The sequence below is a fragment of the Thamnophis sirtalis genome, unplaced genomic scaffold (genome assembly GCF_051295495.1).
Source record: "Thamnophis sirtalis isolate CommonGarterSnake01/CBP01778 unplaced genomic scaffold, rThaSir2_p1.2 scaffold_3, whole genome shotgun sequence".
In the NCBI taxonomy this organism is placed as follows: Eukaryota; Metazoa; Chordata; class Lepidosauria; order Squamata; family Natricidae; genus Thamnophis; species Thamnophis sirtalis.
In genome coordinates this window covers 100,399,837-100,420,712 of record NW_028261383.1, presented here as the reverse complement: position 1 = coordinate 100,420,712, position 20,876 = coordinate 100,399,837, and the positions used below count along the sequence as shown (strand labels likewise).

Below are 20,876 nucleotides of genomic sequence, written 5' to 3'. Positions count from 1 at the left end.
CGCCATCTTTTATGGCCGTTGCCATGGCACCCAGGGAGAGCTAAGCACCGCAGCAGGGAAGGGGAGGAGGCGGCCCGTGCTGCAATTTCCAGTCTGTTTCCGTCCTCCCTGAGCTCATCACCCTCTTCCTCCTCCTCTTCCTCCTCCTCCTCCAAGGAGGGAGGTGGCCCGAGGATCTGGCTCTTGCTGCTGGGTGGGTAGATTCCCTCCTCAGCCGAAGGAAAGGGAGGGGGAGCATCTGCTGATGGTTTGCTGGGAAGCAGCCTTGGTGGAGGGGGAAATGGATCCAGATCGCCCCTCCCTCACCTTTCAGCGTCTCTTCTTGGCTTCAACCCGGTGAGTATCAGCCATCAGCCCCTCCTGGCACCCTTGCTGCTTTTTCCTGCAGCTGCCATCACCCGAGTCTAAGGGCCCTGGATGTTGCAGTTCTTCTGGGTGTTAGCATCTTCCCCTCGGAACAATGACTTTCATCTAAGCTGCTGGAAAGGAGGAGAGGAAGAAAAAGGGGAGGGGATGTGGTGTGAGAGGGAAGGAAAAGGAAGATGGAGAGAGATGAAGGCTGCTGACAAGCTGTCTGGTAAAGCTGAATTGTGAGTATCCACAGGCAGATGGAGAGGATGCTGTTATTTACCCTTTCTGTTGAAAAATGAGATGCTTGGTGAGTGCCTGTCAGTTTGGGAATGCAGACATTTCTGAGATGGGTTTTCATTCCTGCTTTAATTCCCTGACTGTTGGGCTGGGCCTCTGCGAAGTACAATTTGCTGGCAGCAGAGATAGCCATAAGCTAGCAGTCGATTGCATCCATGATTGATTTGTGGGTATAGTGTGTGCTGGATGGCTAAGTGTATTAAATCCATGAAGTGCATTGCCAAAAGATTTGGGTGGGATGCACTTTCTGCATAAGGATCCATACCTGCATGTGTATGTGAGCCACAAACACCTGGATCTCTTTGTAGCATCTACATACGAGTGTATTTAAAGCCGTGATGGACTGACAATGCATTCCACTTGGGCTGATAGAAGGAATTGATAGTGCCTTGGTTTCATTTCAGCCACAAAGGACAGATCTATATTGTACATTCGGTACCATGTACAGCACTAATTCACAGCCTCTGTTTCTTGACCGTCATGTCTATTCTATTGCCTTCATGTCCAGCTCATAGATTTCCCATAGGCATCTGATTAGCCATTAGGGAAAAGAGCATTCTTAGTAAGAGAGCTTTCACTTGATGTCCTTTACGGAAATACTAAGGTACTAAATATTAATGCTATTGAGTTGGGTTTTTTTTAGACAAAGTGTAACATCTATCCATATCTAATTGCCCACCATTTTGATATCCCAAATCTAATTCCCAAGAATCAGATAATTCTTTTTTGCAGATTCTCTTTTCCACTGTTTAGGTTAAATTCTGTCTGAATATATGCATCTTCCTCAAGTTTACAAAGTAGCTTAGTATGTAAGAATCATTAATTTGAAGGAATAATTTTTGTTTTGATCATAATCAATTATATATTGTAACTACTGTCACTGGGTCAGTCTCTCATTCTTGTTTTGATAACAAAAATGAATCTAAATGTCAGCATTAAACTAATGCCATGTGAATTTAAAGTATTAAGGTAGAATTAATTTAACAAGTAGCTCCAAGATGTATGACAATATAGATTTCAGATTGTATAGAGACAAATTTCTGAAAAAGCAAGGGTACATATAATTAATTTTATACACACTCTCACACATATACATATGCATATATACATACTCACCTACACACACACACACACACACACACACACACAACACTTTCTATAAAAATATAGTACAAGATTTTCTAGAGATTTATTATATGCATCTTTTAACTAAATCAACATAGATTTATTTATTGATTTGATTTATAGCCTCCCTTTCAAGGTGACATATGTGATGGAAATTCCATGACAATACACACTGTAGTATACCCTCCTCCTACATATACCCTCCTTCCTACAGCAGCAATCCCATGAGGCAAGTTAGGTAGAGAGACAGCTACTATCCCAAAGCTACTCAGGAAGTCTCAATATCTGAAGGTGGTGCTGACTTATGGCCTCTCCATTGCTAATATAACATCTTAATCACATTGTACAGGTGCTTTAATCTGAAATTCAAGTTGCAAGTGAGTGGGCACCCTAACATCATTATACAATGGGTGTCTTGTAATATTACTGTCCTTTATCCAGGTGATAGGTGGTCCATTGGGCTGAGAGAATGAACATTGGCTCTAAAATATTTAGTAATTGGCTCTAAAATATTTAGTAAGCCAATATTAGAACCTGGTTTTACCCAGTGCTAATCAGCATCATATTTAATACATTGACTCAAAACCTACTCTAAAAGAAGTCCAAGCAGTATGTTGATTCAAGAAGGATATATTTGGCAAATGAATCTAAGATTGGCTTAGAAAGTCAGTTTATTAAAATAACATTCCTTTGTTGTCAGTGATGTAGTGAATGCTCTAATGGACCACTGAGCTTGCAGAGGAGAACCATGTCAGGCAGTGAATGAATATGGTGAAATATGATCAGAAAATCTTCTCTCCAGACCATGAACCTTGATGCAATATACTATGTTTGTAGGAATATTCTTTAAAATGGAAAGTGTGAAAATGACAGTCACAGCCAAGGGATCATTTACATGTGCACATTGTACAAAGAAGTTCAATAGACAGTCAGGACTGGCTTATGTAGCTGGTAAGTAAAGATAGATTTATTGCACTCCCTACCGAGGGCAGGAATGAAGCTCATGCTGGAAAGGCATAATAAAGGGAAGACAGGTTTCCGTCATATACTAAAGTTTGGGTCCAATTTTCCTCTGATTGGAAGTAACTGGAAACATACACACATGGGGACACACACACACACACACACACACACACACACAGAGCAAGAGCGAGAGAGAGAGAGAGAGAGAAAGAGAGAGAGAGAGAGAGAATTAATGTAACTATATAATAACTTTCCTGTAAAATGTGATTATGGGGGAAATGTGATTGTTCCTCTACTGTTATAGGGTGGAATATGATTCCATCTATGCAACAATATCTAACACCTGTTGTTTGCATTGTGAATGATATGTTTGTGATAAGCCTAGATGTCATTCTTCGTAGGAGTGCCCATGACAATGATGTTATTGCAACCAGTACTCAACAAATCAATAGGCTGTAGCTCAATGTTACTGTTCTACCAGGTACTATTGGGAACCAAAGACCTGTTCAATTGTGATTGGTACCTGGCCCTCTTTACTACAACACTGCAGAAGAAACAATATGGTGGTTGGCCAATGCCAGTCACATCCAAATGTCCACTCAGCAACCAGCCCATTAGAGTATCCATGATGGCAATCTTTCCTGAGGAATTCATATTACTGCTAGGGAAAGCGGTTCCCATGTAGGCAGGGAAAGTGTAGCGAGTTAAATGTGTGATGGAACCAAGGCAAATGTCAGCTTTTAGTGAGGTCTGCTGGGTCATAGAGGCCCTTGCAGCTGTTCATCATAAATGCTAATTCTAACCTGAAATTGGCTGGATGTGACTGTGTGTTGCTTCAGCTGTAATTAAAACAATATTTTGTAAGAGACGAAGCAAAAGAATGACATGAACTTCCTTTTTAACATTTGAAGGGCATCTTCAAGAATCAAGAATCACAATCACTTGGACAGCTCTATAAAAGACAGACAGACAGACAGACAGACAGTCTTGAACTGAAATTTTCCTGTTGTCCCAGATGTCCAAATAAAGCAGAAGGTATAAAATGCCAGGAAATGGCAGCGGCCCTCTGTGTTCCTCCACATGGTTCTCTCAATGAATGCCATTGCCATTGTTACTTGGGATGTCCTTATAGATAAGCTTATGACTGTCATCTTTTTAATGATCACATTTTGGGAAATAAATTTAATAGAAGAAAGAGGGAATGTCTTTTTTTCAACGACTGCAGAAAGTGACAACCAATGGATCTAGGATGAGGAGTGGGCAACCTTTTCAGCAGCTCTTTACTTTTTTCAGGGACAAACTCCAGAGTGGCAAAAGCAATAATACAATTAGATTCAGTCATTGAGGAACATCTGATATTTTATGGGTCTGGGGATACATTAAGCCTGAGTGAAGAATTATACTACATTAAAAATTGGCAAGAAACCACAACATTATATTTTAAGTCATTGTACACCAAAATACAATGGCACACCAAGAAAGGACTCTTGTGGCTACTAGAGGCCTGCAGGTTATAATAGATCAAGGGATGCAATTTCCTTCCCCAGGGAAAAAAAATGCAAAATGTAAAGTTCAGAACCCAGCCAGACTTCATATAGGAGTATTAAGATGGCTTAACAGCATCACCTGTTGCAGCCAAACTGAACCTTTGTCAACAGCAAAACAAAAAACTCCGATGCATTTAATGGAGTAAACCTTTACTTTTTGAAGTTGTAAGATTAAAATGCATGTACCAAGCAGATTAATTGAATTTTTAAAAATTAGTATCTGTTTCTCCTTTCCCTCCCCACCCCCTTTACCATCTTTTATGCATGAAGTGGCATTTCTAGTTAAGACTGAGGGATAAAGTCACCTTGGCTATTCTACCCATAACAAGGTTTCTCCTGTATACATCTGTACATACCCAGTGCATATTACAAATTAGCATTTATTATTGTGGTTCCTTTACTCCATCATACAACCATAGTTCTTTTTCCAAGAGTCTCCAAATATGGACAATATATTTGATTTGGTTTTGTCTCTGTGGAACAGGGGGGGGAATCCATCTGGTTAAAAAAGATGCATAAAATATGTTTTACTTTCTTTACTGCTAAGATGGGCAGGCATGTAATTCCAATAAAGAAATAAAATTGTTAAGACTATGATTCATTAGGGGAAACATGCTATATATCAACTTTAAAGAAACCAAATTCTAGAAAGGTTGGTTAAATTCAAGTCTTGAAAATATATGTAACATGACTAAGAAAATCAGCCTCAAAATAACAATCAATCTTTTAAGGCCCATCTGGGCATTTTATTTCATTAGGCACTGAGTAACATTACCTCTTTACAATTTTGTTTATGAAATTGCTCTGCTTTACTGTAAGTCATGCGAGATCATATTTTTGCCATGGAAAATACAATATCAGAAAAATGGCAAGAAATCAATAAACCAAACTCTCCCATATGCCCACAAATATTCTACCCCATTTTGTAGTAATTCATATAATGCAGCATATTGGATATGCTATAACTGAATAATTCTTAATGATTTTCACCATTTTTATGTATTAGTAATGTACCAGTTTTATTTACCTATAATGTACACTCATGCCAGTTCCTACATGACTAATAGCACTGGTATTTAAATATTCATGATAGCTTTTCTTAACATGACACTCTTCATTCCAAATGACTCTTCATTCTGGCCAGGATTTTTTAGAAATGGACACATCTGGAGGAAACAGAATGAGGAAAGTTCTGATTCTGTTTCAGAGCACTGTTGTTACAACACTGGAACAAATTACAAGAAGGAAAACAAAGGTGATAAGGGAACTGAAAACTAAGGCCTCTGAAGAGAAGGTGAAAGAGTTTAGTCTTGAGAAAAGATTATAGGTAGGGATATAATAGTATTCTTTAACTACCTTTACGTATGCCATATATAGGAAACTCAAGACCAGTTCTCTCATAATGTGCCACGTGATGTAAAATGTAGAGTCTGAGTGAAGTTTTAATAGCACTTTTTTTCAAACAATAAAAGCAGTGAAACCAATTCCCCTGAGGGTGGTTTGTTTCCCTTCATACATGTGTTCAACTAGAAACTAGATGGCCATTTGTCTGGAATGTGTCATTTTAATTTCTGGAACACTGGGACAGAATATAAATCCTTCCATTCCCCACCATCCAGTCAGAGCTGAAGAAGCTTCTTGGATGAGAAGCGAAATGTCTTTAAAAAGGAAAAACAAGAAGGTCCAGTTGCCTTCTGAAAAAGCACCTTTGGGACACTGGCATAGGGGCTTGGATTTATGGCCTAAATACCCTTTCCAAATCTACCATTCTATGAAAACAAGTAAATACAAGTAGTTGGTTTTAATCTTAGAGTATCTAAGTTAAAGTGCATATTGTTCTCTAAGTTCGCTTCAACAGCTTGCTTCCTACCCTCAGAGTTCTCAAATAAAAGAGCACACAGAGACACATCCGAAACAGCTATTCAACTAATATGTCAGTTTTCTGCCTCTCTTTTCTTTTTCAACTATTATAAATGCCAAAATCTGGAGAAGACAAGCTTTGACTACATGCTACAATCCAGTTCTGTTTCTTCTAGTTTGAGGTTTGCTTCTAGAAAAGGTGGACACGGCGGCTCAGTGATTAAGACGCTGACCTTGTCAATCAGAAGGTTGGCAGTTCAGTGGTTCAAATCCCTAATGTAACAGGGTGAGGTCCCATTACTTATCCAGTTTCTGACAACCTAGCAGTTCAAAAGCACATTAAAAATGCAAGTAGAAAAACAGGGACCATTTTGTTGGGAAGATAACAGCGCTCCGTGAGCCTTCAGCATTGAGTCATGCCAGCCACATGACAACGGAGATGTCTTCGGACAGTGCTGACTCTTCGGCTTAGAAACAGAGATGAGCACCTCTACTAGAGCTGGAAACAACTAGCATGCATGTGTGTGGCCTTTAACTTTTACCTTTACTAAAAAAAGGAGGAGTTGGGAGAAAGCCAATTGGGCAAGAGGAAAAAATGTTTACCTTCTCTCTTCGCTTCTATTAAAATTCTTTCCCTCCTACACTCATCCAGTAGTTATGACAATTTGCCAAATATAGCCTCCTACTTTGCAGTATATACACTTTTGTCATTAAATAGATTGGTGTTTTAAAAGTATATAGTTGAAGAAAGTGACAGTTGTATCAATCTAGGCCAAGCTGATTGGTCAATCTACTGCATGCATACATACAACCACATACATAATAATCTGTGGGTGTAAACAACATGGGTTTGGCACCTACATATGCATAAATTTTGACTATTAGAATTTGATCCTTTTCTATTGTAAAATATTCTTAAATGGGCTGCTACTGCAAATATGGGGACATTTTTCAGTATAAGTGTGTACAGTCTAGGTGAGCCAACTTTTGTGTCACAAGAATACCTCATCCAAGAGTTAAATATTCCTGTTATTGGTTGGTTATTTCTTTTTGTTTCAATGTTGGCATTAAAGTAAGGTTACAAGATTTTGGTTTCTTTTCATATAAATGGAGATTGTAGCCACTTTTATGGATGTTTCTGGGCAAATCCTCCCCACTCCGTCCCAGACCTAATCTTCCTCAGAATCCTGCAGGAGTTTCTGGATAGCTTCCAGAAACTCCCGCAGCCCTGTTCTGTCTTCTTTATTTTAAAATTTGTTGCAGATGAATCCCAAAGTTTTACATTCCATTTTATTGCCTTATTTGCCTGCATTTATTTATTGTTGTTCAGCCACTAAATCGTGTCCAAATCTCCATGACCCCATGGGTCATAGCGGGCCAGCCCTCCTGGTCCTCCACTGTCTCCAGAGTTTGCACAAATTCATGTTCATTGAATGCCTACATTTATGGGACAACTTTAAAAATGGGGAGGCCAAGAAACAGATCTAAATAATCAATTCTTACCTGGATTGCAAAAACATCAAGTCAAGATATGTTTGCTTTTCTAATCATTTGGGGAAAGTCTACAGAAAGATTCCCACTTCAAGTCATGCCTTTCCAAATTTTCTACAAACACAACTACTTTACTTGATTTGCTAAGTTATATAAAAGTAAGCCACCATTTCTCCTACAAGGAATCTCCATAGTATGATTTTTTTTAATGCAAACTATGAACATTTAACTAAAGCAAGTGTTTGTTAGGTTTTTAGAATCATTCTAATTCTTATAATTATTGTGGATCCCAATATACAATAAACACACCTAACCAGGGAATAATTCAGTCTGAAGTTATATTTCTATACATTACTCCATCCCTTTTTGTTGTTCCATTTTTACTCTGGACATAGCTATGGAAAACACAGAACAAAGAACTCAGCATGAAAGTGAGGTTATCTGAACATAGACACCTATAATATATCACACTCATATAGTATCATACCAATGTTTAGTGAGTGGTCACTATCACTTTCTCTGTCTGTGTACATTTTATTTTCAGAAAATGACACAGTTTATTATTTCTTTCTCTATTCCTATTCATTTTTCTCTGTATTAACTTCTCAGTCAATACCATACTCCATGTATTTAAAAAAATGGGTGTGAAATGATGAAATTTAGGCTCTAATAATTTAGTCTCTGTTGCCCCAGGATTCTTAGTTGGTGTCTTGGAACTGATTAACTTAGCTTTTTTCTTGAAATTGGGGGGAAATTGTGTATCCAATTTAAAAATGTTTAGGTTTGTAAATATAATTTAAAAAATCTTCACATTGTATTGTGAGCTTTGTGCAAATCTTTATTTGTTTAAAATATGATATGGAAACCATGCAAACCATAGGGTTTTTTCCCTCATTCTTTTATTGGGAGTAAATATAGGAGACACCAGTATTTCTTCTGTTCAATGAATATTGAATGAATGTGTACTTCTTCCAGAAGATCTAATCAGGGTGTGTTTTCTCTATGTTTGTCTGTGCAAGTCTAATCTGGACAGATGCATAAATGTTACTTCTATGTCTTTCAGCCAGGTTAGCCAGGTCAAGAAACAGATACCACAGGGACTTCTGGAATAATGATTCCATTGCTAAGGGGATTGTACCAGAATATTGAAAGATGGTTCCTTCGTATATTAAATATAATCAAGGCAAGGTTATTTGGACTTTCTTTTTTACATTTCTCACAAGAGCAGGGGTGGTACAGTGGTTAGAATGCAGTATTGCAGGCTAACTCTGCCAACTTCCAGCAGTTCAATCCTGATCAGCTCAAGGTTGACTCAGCCTTCCATCCTTCTGAGGTTGGTAAAATGAACCTCTCAGCTCCGGCGGTCCTTGGAGGAAACCAATTATCTAGATCCCGTTCAGTCGGGATTTAGGCCTGGCTACAGCACGGAAACTGCTTTGGTCGCACTGACTGATGATCTCTGGAGAGCCAGGGATGGGGGTCATGCCTCCGTCCTAGTGCTCCTTGACCTCTCAGTGGCCTTTGATACCATCGACCATGGTATCCTTCGGCGACGACTGCGGGAGGTGGGGATGGGAGGTACCGTTCTACGGTGGTTCTCCTCTTACCTCTCGGACAGGTTGCAGTTGGTGTTGGTCGGAGGGCAGAGATCTACCTCTAGGCCCCTGAATTATGGGGTACCACAGGGTTCGGTCCTGTCCCCCGTCCTGTTTAACATCTACATGAAGCCGCTGGGTGAGATCATTCGACGGCACGGGATAAAATACCATCAGTATGCGGACGATACACAGCTGTATCTGTCCGCCCCGTGCCAACTCAGTGAAGCGGTTGATGTAATGTGTCAGTGCCTCGAGGCTGTTAGGGTCTGGATGGGGGTTAACAAGCTTGCACTCAATCCAGATAAGACCGAGTGGCTGGTGTGTTTCCCGCCCACTAATTGGCCAAGTTTTCCATCTCTCAGGCTGGGGGTCAAACAGTACACCCCTCAGACAGGATTCACAATTTGGGAGTCCTCCTGGACCCACAGCTGACTTTTGAACACCACTTGTCAGCTGTGACCAGGGGGGCATTTGCCCAGGTTCACCTGGTTCACCTGGTGCACCAGTTGCGTCCCTACCTGAACCGGGAGGCCCTCACAACAGTCACTCGTGCCCTTGTGACCTCAAGGCTGGACTACTGCAATGTGCTCTACATGGGGCAGCCCTTGAAGAGCATTCGGAGACTTCAGCTTGTCCAGAATGCAGCCGCGCGAGCGATTGTGGGTGCACCTCGGTACACCCACGTTACACCTATCCTCCGCGAGCTGCACTGGCTGCCTATTGGTCTTCGGATACGCTTCAAGGCGCTAGTTGTTACTTATAAAGCCCTTCATGGTATTGGACCTGGGTACTTGAGAGACCGCCTGCTGCCAATTACCTCCAATTGACCGATTAGATCCCACAGATTAGGCCTCCTCCGAATTCCATCCATTGGCCAATGCCGACTGGCGACCACCTGGAGGAGAGCCTTCTCTGTGGCTGCTCCGGCCCTCTGGAACGAGCTCCCCGTGGAGATTCGAACCCTCACCACCCTCCAGGCTTTCCGCAAAGCCCTTAAAACCTGGCTGTTCCGACAGGCCTGGGGCTGATGAGTTCCTGTCCCCGCTCGAATGATGTGCCTGTTGAGTTGTTTTAAATTGTGGTATTGTTTGTCCATGTCTTTTTTCCCCCCTATTTGTATTCCCTATCTTCCCCCTGACTTGGGTTGTGAGCCGCCCTGAGTCCCTTCAGGGAAAAGGGCGGCATAGAAATATAATAAATTCAATTCAATTCAATTCAAGACTGTTGGGGGCAAGATGCTGACTCTGTAAACCGCTTAGGGAGGGCTGTAAAGCATTGTGAAGCGATATATAAGTCTAAGTACTATTGCTATTTGCTGCAATCTCTGAACTATGTAATATTTTCTGAAAGTCCCTCCTTAATGGTTCTTTATACTTTTAGATCTTCTCTAAGTTCCTTTACATTGTTATGGTTTTCTGGATAGTACAGACGCAAGTAGTAAAGTTCAGTAGAATGGTACTTCAGCCATGCTGTGGTGTCCTTTTTGTTGAACATTACAAATAAGGCTTTATTCCTACAAAGATAAAAGTCTTTATGTTAATTGCATCCAACTTATTTCTATTATCCTATTCACTTATTCACACAGTGCTTAAGTGCATGTTTGTAAGCTTTGCATACTGAATCTCTTACTGTACTTTTCTCTGGTTTCTCAGCTGAAAACATAGTTATCTATCCTAGAAACAAGTGATACATAGTCACTGCAAAATTAGTGGTTGTTTTTAAAACATTCCTTAGTTTACTTCATGAGCTTTCATTTTTATCCAAGTTTGACTTTCCATGGGCCATAGTTCAATTAATCAGACGGGTACAATTTGATAGATACCAAGCATTTAGTTCCATCAAGTTTTCAAGGCAAAAACAAAAGAGTACTTTTAGACCCCTGGAAATGGAACTCAAGGGGAAAAAACAGTTTTTGTAACTAGCCAAGGGCTATACCAGTTTCCCAGAATAGTTGTTGGTTTGCATGGAGGCATTGTCATTTTTTAGAGTTTGATTAACTGGATCATACTGGACTAGAACAGGAAATACAAAGTTTTCCAAGATGACATTATAGTTATAGTGTCAATTAGAAGCACCTGAAAAAGTAGTGGCTAAATTAAAGTTAGCCAGAATAACTATAAATCCAGCTTTTATAGCATTCCAAGACCTCAGTTATGTGAAGTTTGTTTTAGATAACCAGGAAAAAGCTGAAACAGGGAAATTAATGATCATTCAGGGAAATGTCCCTGCAGAGAAAACAAAAGAAATTGTGTGAAATTACAGCTGTAGTCACAGAACATATTTAGAAATAAAATGTGGAGAATCCATCAAATGAGATGCCCCTACTATGACACAGTATCTCTGATTATACCAGATACAATTTCCTATACAGAATGAATCAAATCAAAATGTGTTATGATAAAAGGCCAACAATGCCAAGAAAAAGAAAACAACAAAAAGAAAAGCAATAAAAGAGTTTGGGGAATGAATTGTCGCTGTCTTTCTCCTTCAGACATACAAAATTTGGCTACTATATTGGTGATAGTATGGTTGGAATCTTAGAGAAGATTGTGTAATCTGTTTCTCCCTTCCTGGGAGACCTTGTAGAAAGAGACATATATAAACTCTGCCATGATCCTTATAGAAATTCCACAGAAACAACACCTGTTGGTCATTTTCTTTTCCCCAACAATAACATGAGCAGGTATGTTATGAAAATGAGATTTTAATAAATCCAATAATGACCATGTTATCTCATTATATTTGGCCCTAAAAAAAATTCCCCTCTTCAACTTGAGGAAGACTAGTATGCATAAATGATTTGAAGACTGCAAGTGTCTTTGGCTGTCAAGATTCTGCTGTCCCTGGAAAGGGTGCTGAAGGATGATTCTTTTTGCATTCAATTGAACACACTTAGAATCTTCCATAATAGTGGGAGGACTCTAAGTATGTGCATCTGTGCAAAGATAGGCAATCCTTCCCAGATATTCAAACGGTGGGGAGATCAGGGCAGCAATGAGGTACCTCCACTCGTAACCTCATATACTGTATATTTTCTTTTTCATATATGAACTTTTAATGCCTGATGGCTTTTCAGAAAGGTGACTATGTTATCTTCCTACCATCTTGAAGACTTAACAAAAGGTGTACAACTTACATTTCTATGTTCTTATCATTGGACAAGAGGATCTATAAATAGTGAAAATGTATATGCATAAGACATAAACACCAATGATAATTATCTTAGTAGTGATGGTTATTCATGAAACAATCATTGGGGTAGAACATAGTCATTCTTGCACTGGTTACTCACAGACACATGCATCATGATTTTTTAAAAATGGCTACAGCATTTGAGCATCTCAAGATTAGTTGTACTATTATGTCTGATGAGTTTCAATTTGAAACATTGATTCTGTTTTATTTTGTCAGTATAAGTTTGAATATCTGAATTTAGATTACCAAGGGTTACATTAATTCTCAGGGAGACTATTTGTTTATCTATCCCAGGATTGTCTCTTTTTTTGGAAATATCTCTCCCGGGTATCCTTCACATTTCCTTCATGTTAATAGAACCAGCAAAATCTACATTGGGGGCCTTTTGTATGTAAAACCTGTGTTCTTCCACTAAGCTGTCCCTAGCCTACATTGGAGACTGCTCTATGAAATACTGAAATCTTTATTGATTACATTGATTTAAATGTTAAAACTCTATAGCATCCCTGAAGGTTTAAATTAAATATGCTATGCACTTTCCAAATCAAAGCTGTGTGTGTGTGTGTGTGTGTGTGTGTGTGTGTGTGTGTGTGTGTGTGTGTTCCCTGTAGTGTATGACAGAGTATACAGCTTTTTTGTTAATTAGCACTAAAAATGTTTTATACGTATGTGGCTTTTGCTTATACTTTCCATAATTTTTGCTAAAGGAAATGCAAAAGCAATATTATTTGTTCTTATTTAACATCAGCATTGTGGTCATAGCCTTGCCCAAGAGTTCTATTTTAATATTTGAACAACCTTGTTTATATTTTTTTTTACTTTTTTCATTCTTTCTTTGTTTTTTGGTCTGGTAATTAAGGTTTCAGACTAAAATCCAGGAAACTGTGAGTTTTAGTTCTGCTTTGGCCATGAAAATCAGCTGGGTGACTTTGGGCCAATCACTCTGTCTCAGCCCCTCACCTCAGAGGACCGTTGTGGGGGGAAATAGGAGAAGGAATGTGTCTTAGTTATGTTCTCTATCTAGAGTTATTTATAAAGGCAGGATTTCAAAAATCTAAAAAAGAAAACCAAAAAACCTGGGTTCCTCTAGAGGCCGAAGAATTAAAGATTCTGGAAGCTATTGGTTTCTGGCTGGCTGAGGCTATTGAAATTTTTATTTCAAAATCTTCATTCAGATACAACAAACAAATGAGACAGAAACCAAAGAATAAAGACCATCCCGAATATGTTTAGCAGAAATATAGCACAGTAAAAGACCTCCATTTCGGGCACATCAGAGTCTTGAAATGATGAGAAACCTAGTGTAAGATAGAGGATAGCAGCAGGAACCGGATAGACAAAGTAGGAAATATGCCCAGGTGTGAAGACCCAGAGAAGGTTTGAAACCCAGGGATCCTATAAACAAAATACTTCCATCAGTTTGCCTTCACCATGTCGAGGTTGAAAGTATAGCAGTGGAATGGAAAAATCACTAGTTTATTCTCCTTCCCCATTCGTTGTATTTAACTCAGACAGCTTTCATCTATAACTATGGTTCTTGCAGTATCCTAATACAGTGTTTCACAACCTCAGCAACTTTAAAATATTGGGTTGGGAAGATCTGGGTGTTGAAATCTGCACATCTTAAAGTTGTTGAGGTTGAGAAAGTCTCCTCTAACAGAACACTTTGAAACAAACAAACAGTTAATGAACAAGTGTCCTTAGTAAGCCACAGAACTGGTCTTCTAAAGTTGAGAGATGGTGTGAGATTGGGATTTATATATTCTATGTGGTTTATAAACAGGCAATAGTCAGTGTTGAAGATCTACTTATTTTACTTCGATTCCTTCTGAGTACCATGAGGAAGAGCAAGGCTCGGCATTCTGATTTCTACATTTGAATAGCTGAACAAAATCTCCCATGCAGGATACTGAAAAGGGATGGTCACTCTTCTTCGTTTTTTATTTCTAGAGTAAATTTTAAAAAATCCAAAATAAAATAAAATAAAAAAGTAAAGTAAAATGAAATGAAATAATAAAATAAAGGCAAATTCCAATCAAAGTCTATTTCACTCCTTCAATAGTATTGTATAATACTACTGAACATTTTGATCTAATAATGCTAATTGTTATACTAAGTAGCTGGAGATGCAACAGAAAGAGGTTTTGGGATTTAAAATCCAGATTTATTCAAAATAGCTGTTCAAATATAATCCTGAGTTTTCTGGCTATAGTAGAATGTAACCTATTTAGATACAATTTATACTAGAGCCGAGCATATCTTTGAAGAGATGTTTCATTTGGATTCAGAAGAAAAACACTATTTCGAAACTGCTGTGAGAAACATCACAGGCTCTATGTAAAGGCGAAACTATGGAGTTGCATTGTTGGTCTCAGTCCAACTACCTTTTCAAACAATAACAAGCCAATTTAAACTGCAAGTTCAGGAGAAAACCTAATAGAGGCACATTCTATCATCACTTCATCTGAATGAAAAAAAAATACATCACCTCTAATGTGTAAAGTACTTAAATGTGTAAAGATCAGGAACCAGGACATCTCACAAAGGCCTATTATACAATAGCCCTCATATTCCATAATTTAAGTAATATCTGGAATGTTATTACCATATATACTGGGCATCTATGACCAATATTACTTGAAGCTCCAATAGCTGGTTGAAATCCAGATGTTACCTGACATCTCAAACTTAGATGTCAATTGGAACATTATTTCAAGGGACACCTGACAGTAATTTACACTCCCATGTTTGTTTTCCCATCCATCTGATTAGAACTTTATTGAAAATTGGCAGTCATGCAGCATAGCTCTTCAGTTATAAAGGAGGATAATTCACTCACCAGAATAAGTAAACAAAGTTATACATTATTTTCTGGCCAGAGCCTAAGCTATTTGAGACCATGTTCCAGAGAAATAGGATGACTTCCTCTATGAATTTCAATGAGCCTGGTACTGACCTTTTCCTCCACCCCAGTTTCTCTTGTTGTATGACTTTGGATACGGAGGGCAAATTAGCCTGCAAAGTCAGCTAGAAGGTTTACTTAACTCAGAAATACTGCATTTTCTAAAAGGAGTCTTGACCGAATCAGAATAAAGTTGAAAGAAGTTGAAACCATCAGACAAGAATCAACCAAACAACCAAATGTTTCAAAGTTACAAATAATTATTCTAGCATTAAATAACAAATAGTTATTTTAGCATTGAACACATTTTAACCTCTTTATCAGAAAGACAAGTATGAAATAGCCCTGTTAAAAAAGCCTCAAAAACGGGCCAAGAAAAGTCCCAAAAACAGGCCAAAAAAGCATTGGAAAAGGGCTGAAAAAGCCTTGAAAATAAGTAGAAAAAAGTTGGGAAAGGGCAGAAAAAGGGCCAAAAATGGGGCACACGAAGACCAAAAACCTTTTTTTGTTGTTGTCTCCCTCTTCTAAATTTAGGCGAGTCTTATAGTCAGGTGCATCTTATAATCTGAAAAATATAGTAATTTGTTCAGAACTGTCACTAATAGGAGTACAACCGAGCTGAAGTGGTTATCTCCAAGAAAGATTTAGTCCTTTTGCTTATTGACCTAAGTGCTTTGGCAGGAAGGAATACAAGCAGAAGAGCCAAGGTGGCGCAGTGGTTAAATGCAGCACTGCAGGCTACTGCTAGATCAGCAGTTCAGCGGTTCAAATCTCACCGGCTCAGGGTTGACTCAGCCTTCCATCCTTCCGAGGTGGGTAAAATGAGGACCCAGATTGTTGGGGGCAATATGCTGACTCTCTGTAAACCGCTTAGAGAGGGCTGAAAGCCCTATGAAGTGGTATATAAGTCTACTGCTATTGCTATTGCTATATTTGTATGTTTACAGCTACTATATGTGGGTGGCAAAAATCCAGAAAACTACTGAATGTCAGCATTTTAGGGCTTCAAAAAGCAGTAAACTGAACCAGGGAATGCAGTGACCAGCAATGTTTTTAATATCTTATTTTATTTAAAATTTACTACATGCAAAGTGATGTATTATTTCTCTTTTTTAAAAAAATCCAGGCTTATCAGATCAGGAACACTCACATTTTATATCTATTCAAGATACCAAACTACAAATGAAATATGGGACTCTTTTACAAAAAATACAGTAGGTTAAAAATAAAGTGATAGTTATATAAGTGTATTGGAAATGATACACTTGCATAATGCTTGCATTTGATAATTATATACAGAATTGTAACTGTTTACTGTAACAGCATGTTATCCTTTATATTTTTTTCACTTGCTTTTTTAAGCACTTGTTATGTATTTTTATTATGTAAATATTTTGTGTTTTGAACCGTTTGGGTTTTTTGTTATTTTTTAAAAAGCAATAAAAATTTTATTAAAATGTTATGAAGTTGAAATAATATAGATTAATCCACTTTAGATATTCCTACAACATAGTTAGCTAGATAGTTACACAGTACTAAACTAGTAGGGAGGTATGCATCATTATACATGCATTTAGCAACCAGATTTATACCCGGGCTATCCTCAAGAAGACTTGCAAAAGAATAAATATATTATTCAGAGAAATATTTTTATTCAGAGAAAATTTCTTTGGACAGATGGCTTTTTCCAATTTAATCTATTTGGGTATTCTAATAAAGTTTAGGTAACACTAACCTCTCCCCTGTCTAAAAGCAAGAATAGGTACTGACAAAAATTTACCATGTTTTCTTCATTTGTTATCTAAAAAAGAACCCATTTACTTGAAAAAAAATTACAATTAATTGCAGACATAAATAGCCATTACATGATATATGTCATGTTGCACACTTTGGGGCAAGGATGCAAAGAGGAAAAAGGATAAACTAACCATATAACACAAAGAAATTAAAGGCATAAGATAAGAAAAAGAAAATGGAATATATGTAATTTACCCCATGCTTGTCTATACTGTACTATCCCAGCAAATCATTCTTGTTTCCTTCTTTCATACTGAAAGTGGTCACTCACTTCTATATTCACTTCACATTCATACATCATTTATTCATTCTTGAGTAAAGTTAAAAAGAGAATAGTATCTCTGTGTAAACATATATGCAAGCAAAATTAGGTGGCAGAAAACATACATATTACATGAAGCATTTGGATAGCCCCTTCTTTTTAGCAGTGCCCTCAAGTCATGAAATTGCTATGATGAGAAATTCCTGAAATCAGTAATTTCATTTCAAATTCCTCTTCCAATCAAAACCTGTTCCAACAAAACTGATGCTAACATTGCCACTCAAAGGTTCTAAGGAAGATTCCTACACCGACGCAACAAATGCAGAAATTCTCTAATTGTGGACCTACTACACGTCTTCACACTCTTGAAGCAAAGACTGAGAATAGCTCTATTTTGTTACTTATAACAAAATGAGTGTTAAATAATTATATAGATCTACAGCTAGATAAAAGTAGGAGACAATGAACATTTTAAACATGCACAAGCGTTGCTTAAGAATTCCACCTGTTAATCATTATGACATGCTGGACAGTTCATAAATTAGTCATTTTTAAAATGTTTGAATTCTACCTGCAAAGTGGTATCCCTCAAAAGATTCCGTTCATAGTTTATTCTGAGAAACTTTCCCCCTTTTTTCTATAGACTTGATTGAATTTTTTAAAATTATGAATATTGTTTCGAACAAACAAAAGCACAATTTCCCACAAAAAACAGCAGCTTGCCACTTGGGTATTAATCCCATTGGAGATTCTAGAGTATTGATTTTTTTAAAAATATTGCAAGTTTCAAAGAATTATTGGTTTAGATAATAATGTTCTATACCCTTGTTTATAACCTTGGACATAAAGGTGTTGCTTTTGTGGTACACACTAAAGAAAAAGAAAAAGAAAAAATGATAATCAGGACACGAAGGTGAGATCAGATGCACTGCAGTAGGATACACACAAAGAATCTAGTGAAAGTTACGTAAGATTTCTCTTTCTGCACACCTCTGGGTTTCTCTCGTAGGGAGGGAGGGAGAAATTGAAAATGGACTAATAAAAGCTAAACTTATATGCCTCTTCCACCCTCTCGTATTATGGCTCTCTACTCAATGCTCCCTTCCCTCTTATGCTAAGTGCAATTGATAGAAATCTCACTCACATGTATTTATTAATGAAAAATGTGCATTAGTCCAGTAGGACTTTTAATGTAGGTATACCTGCAAATCAATGGTTGATTTAGTAAAGTTTTAACAGACTTCCAGAATATAATCACAGAGAGCTTACTCAAGCCTTTTACACATATAAGTCATTCATCTGAGATTACCAGCTATACAAATTGAATAAATTTTAAAAAATGGAAATATTATGAATAGAATATAAAATTAATCTGGATAGTTATACACCTCATCATATACATTTACAGTAATATTTCTGGTGGTAGATGACATTACCCTTCTCTTGAATATTTAAGTACATGTGTGAAATGATGCGTGTATCAGATATACAGCCATCTTCTTGTTCAGTAAGTGGAATGCTTCTGAATACATTTGAGAAGCTCCAATGATATAATAGTCAGGAATACTATTCATCAGCTAAGGCTGCATGTGGAAACAATGCATATTACCTAGATATTCATGAGCTCAATGAAAAAAATGGTCTTTATAACGATTGCCACTAAAGTTGGTTCAACAAGATGCATAAAATAGAGATATTGTTGGAAAATGTATTCATCATGCTAAATTGGCTGTAGTGGTTCCAAGAAGACAAAGAACTAGGAGTTTTTTTTTTTAACTGTTAAAGCTATAAATTAAATGAGCAATTCAAATTAGTTTCACTAGTATCAGCTTTTATAGAGAATGAGATTATCACAAGGCTGTGTTTAGGGGAGTGAATACTAGAGATACAGTCTATATCTTTGAGAAAGTCTTCCACTGAGATGACATTAGACCCCTTTTCTAGAGAGAGAGAGAAAGAATATGAAATTTCGCTGCTTCCCACCTCTCACCCTGATTTTCTCATGCATTATATTTTTAGTTGTTGGTTTAAATTCCAAGAGCTGTTTTCATTTATTTTAATATTTTTATCATGTTAAGATTTCATTTTCAAAGGCTTTTCACCACAAGCTCTCTATTCCTGATACCAAAATAGCTGTACATATAAGAAAACTTAAACATTTCAAGTTCTTACTTTTAAAACGAAATAAGTTCAAAATACTCAAAAATATCCATTTCAAAGGAGTTGCAGTTCATTAATTGACACCCTCAAGTTACAGATTTCCTAATCTATTTTTATATTTCCTTTGATAGTAATAAATAAATACAATTGTCAAACGGCACCATTTTATAAGATAAAACAGTTGCTTGATATTGTGTAATCTGTGTGCTATAAAAAGACTAATACTAGCACTTTAGGGGGGGAAGGAATTAAAGATTTGAAATTTTTAAACTTTTCTTACTCAAGTAAGAAAGGATCTATGCATTGCCTAGTTTTGTGAATTGATAGAAGGTTTAGCAAATTATGAATCACTGCTGAAGAAACCAGTAGAAAAATATGTATAACAAGTGGGTCAGAGGTGATATTCAGCAGGTTCTGACCAGTTCGGGAGAACCATTAGCAGAAATTTTGAGTAGTTTAGAGAACTGGTAAATACCACCTCTGACTGGCCTGCCCCCATTTATTCTCTGCCTCCCAAGTCCCAATTGATTGGGAGGAAATGAAGATTTTGCAGTAACCTTCCCCTGGAATGGGCAGGGAACAGAGATTTTACAGTATCCTTCTCCTGGTGTGGGGTGGGAATGGAGATTTTACAATATCCTTCCTCTGCCATGCTCACCAAGCCATGCCACACCCACCAGCCGCGCCCATAGAACCGGTAGATTAAAAGATTGAATCCCACCACTGAAGTGGATATATGTGAGCAAATACATACTAACAAATAGAGAGTATTTACTGTGATAGCTGAGAATGACAGGAGCTGAAATATTCAGAGAGCATCAGACTTAGGAAAAATAAACTTGCTAAATTTCAGCAATGGCAAACTCTCTTAAGCAATTATCTTAAAATCAAAAAGTTTGCCTGTTTCATGGGATAGAGGTGGATTCCATTCCTATATGAAGATAAATATATTTGCATTGGTGAATCAAGCTCTATATTTGCATTGGTGAATCAAGCTCTAATTCTAACAAGAATATTTTAATAGTAATTATCCCCAGAGCAATTATCCAACAATGGCTGAAGAAGAAAATTTGGGGGGGGGGGAGCTTTTAAATACAAACATATAGACATAGGCTAAAGCTTTGGAACATTTCATCTAAAGTAGATTCCTTGGCAGGTTGCCACTGGCTTTATCTAAGTTGTGCGTTTTTAAAAGATAGTTATTAATTATCTTAAAATACCTAATCTTTAATAAATTAAATGTTAGTTAAATAAAAAAGAAAAGAAAAGATGACCCACTGCAGATTTAAATTGTGATGCACTGTAGCTAAAGTTAATGCCAAAGAAAA

At 37.5% G+C, this 20,876-nt stretch overlaps 1 protein-coding gene across 3 annotated transcripts in view; it reads left to right on the top strand.

The window, feature by feature from the left end:
• The window catches only part of JAKMIP2 (janus kinase and microtubule interacting protein 2), a 91,146-nt gene continuing 70,270 nt past the window's right edge, over nt 1-20,876 (top strand). The window contains exon 1 of one of the 3 annotated variants that reach the window (XM_087709605.1): nt 1-336. The gene's annotated coding sequence lies outside the window, so the exon portion shown is untranslated. Of the gene's footprint in view, nt 337-420; nt 591-20,876 lie in introns of those variants that run through there. The other 2 variants (XM_014053695.2, XM_087709604.1) reach the window with 2 other exon arrangements.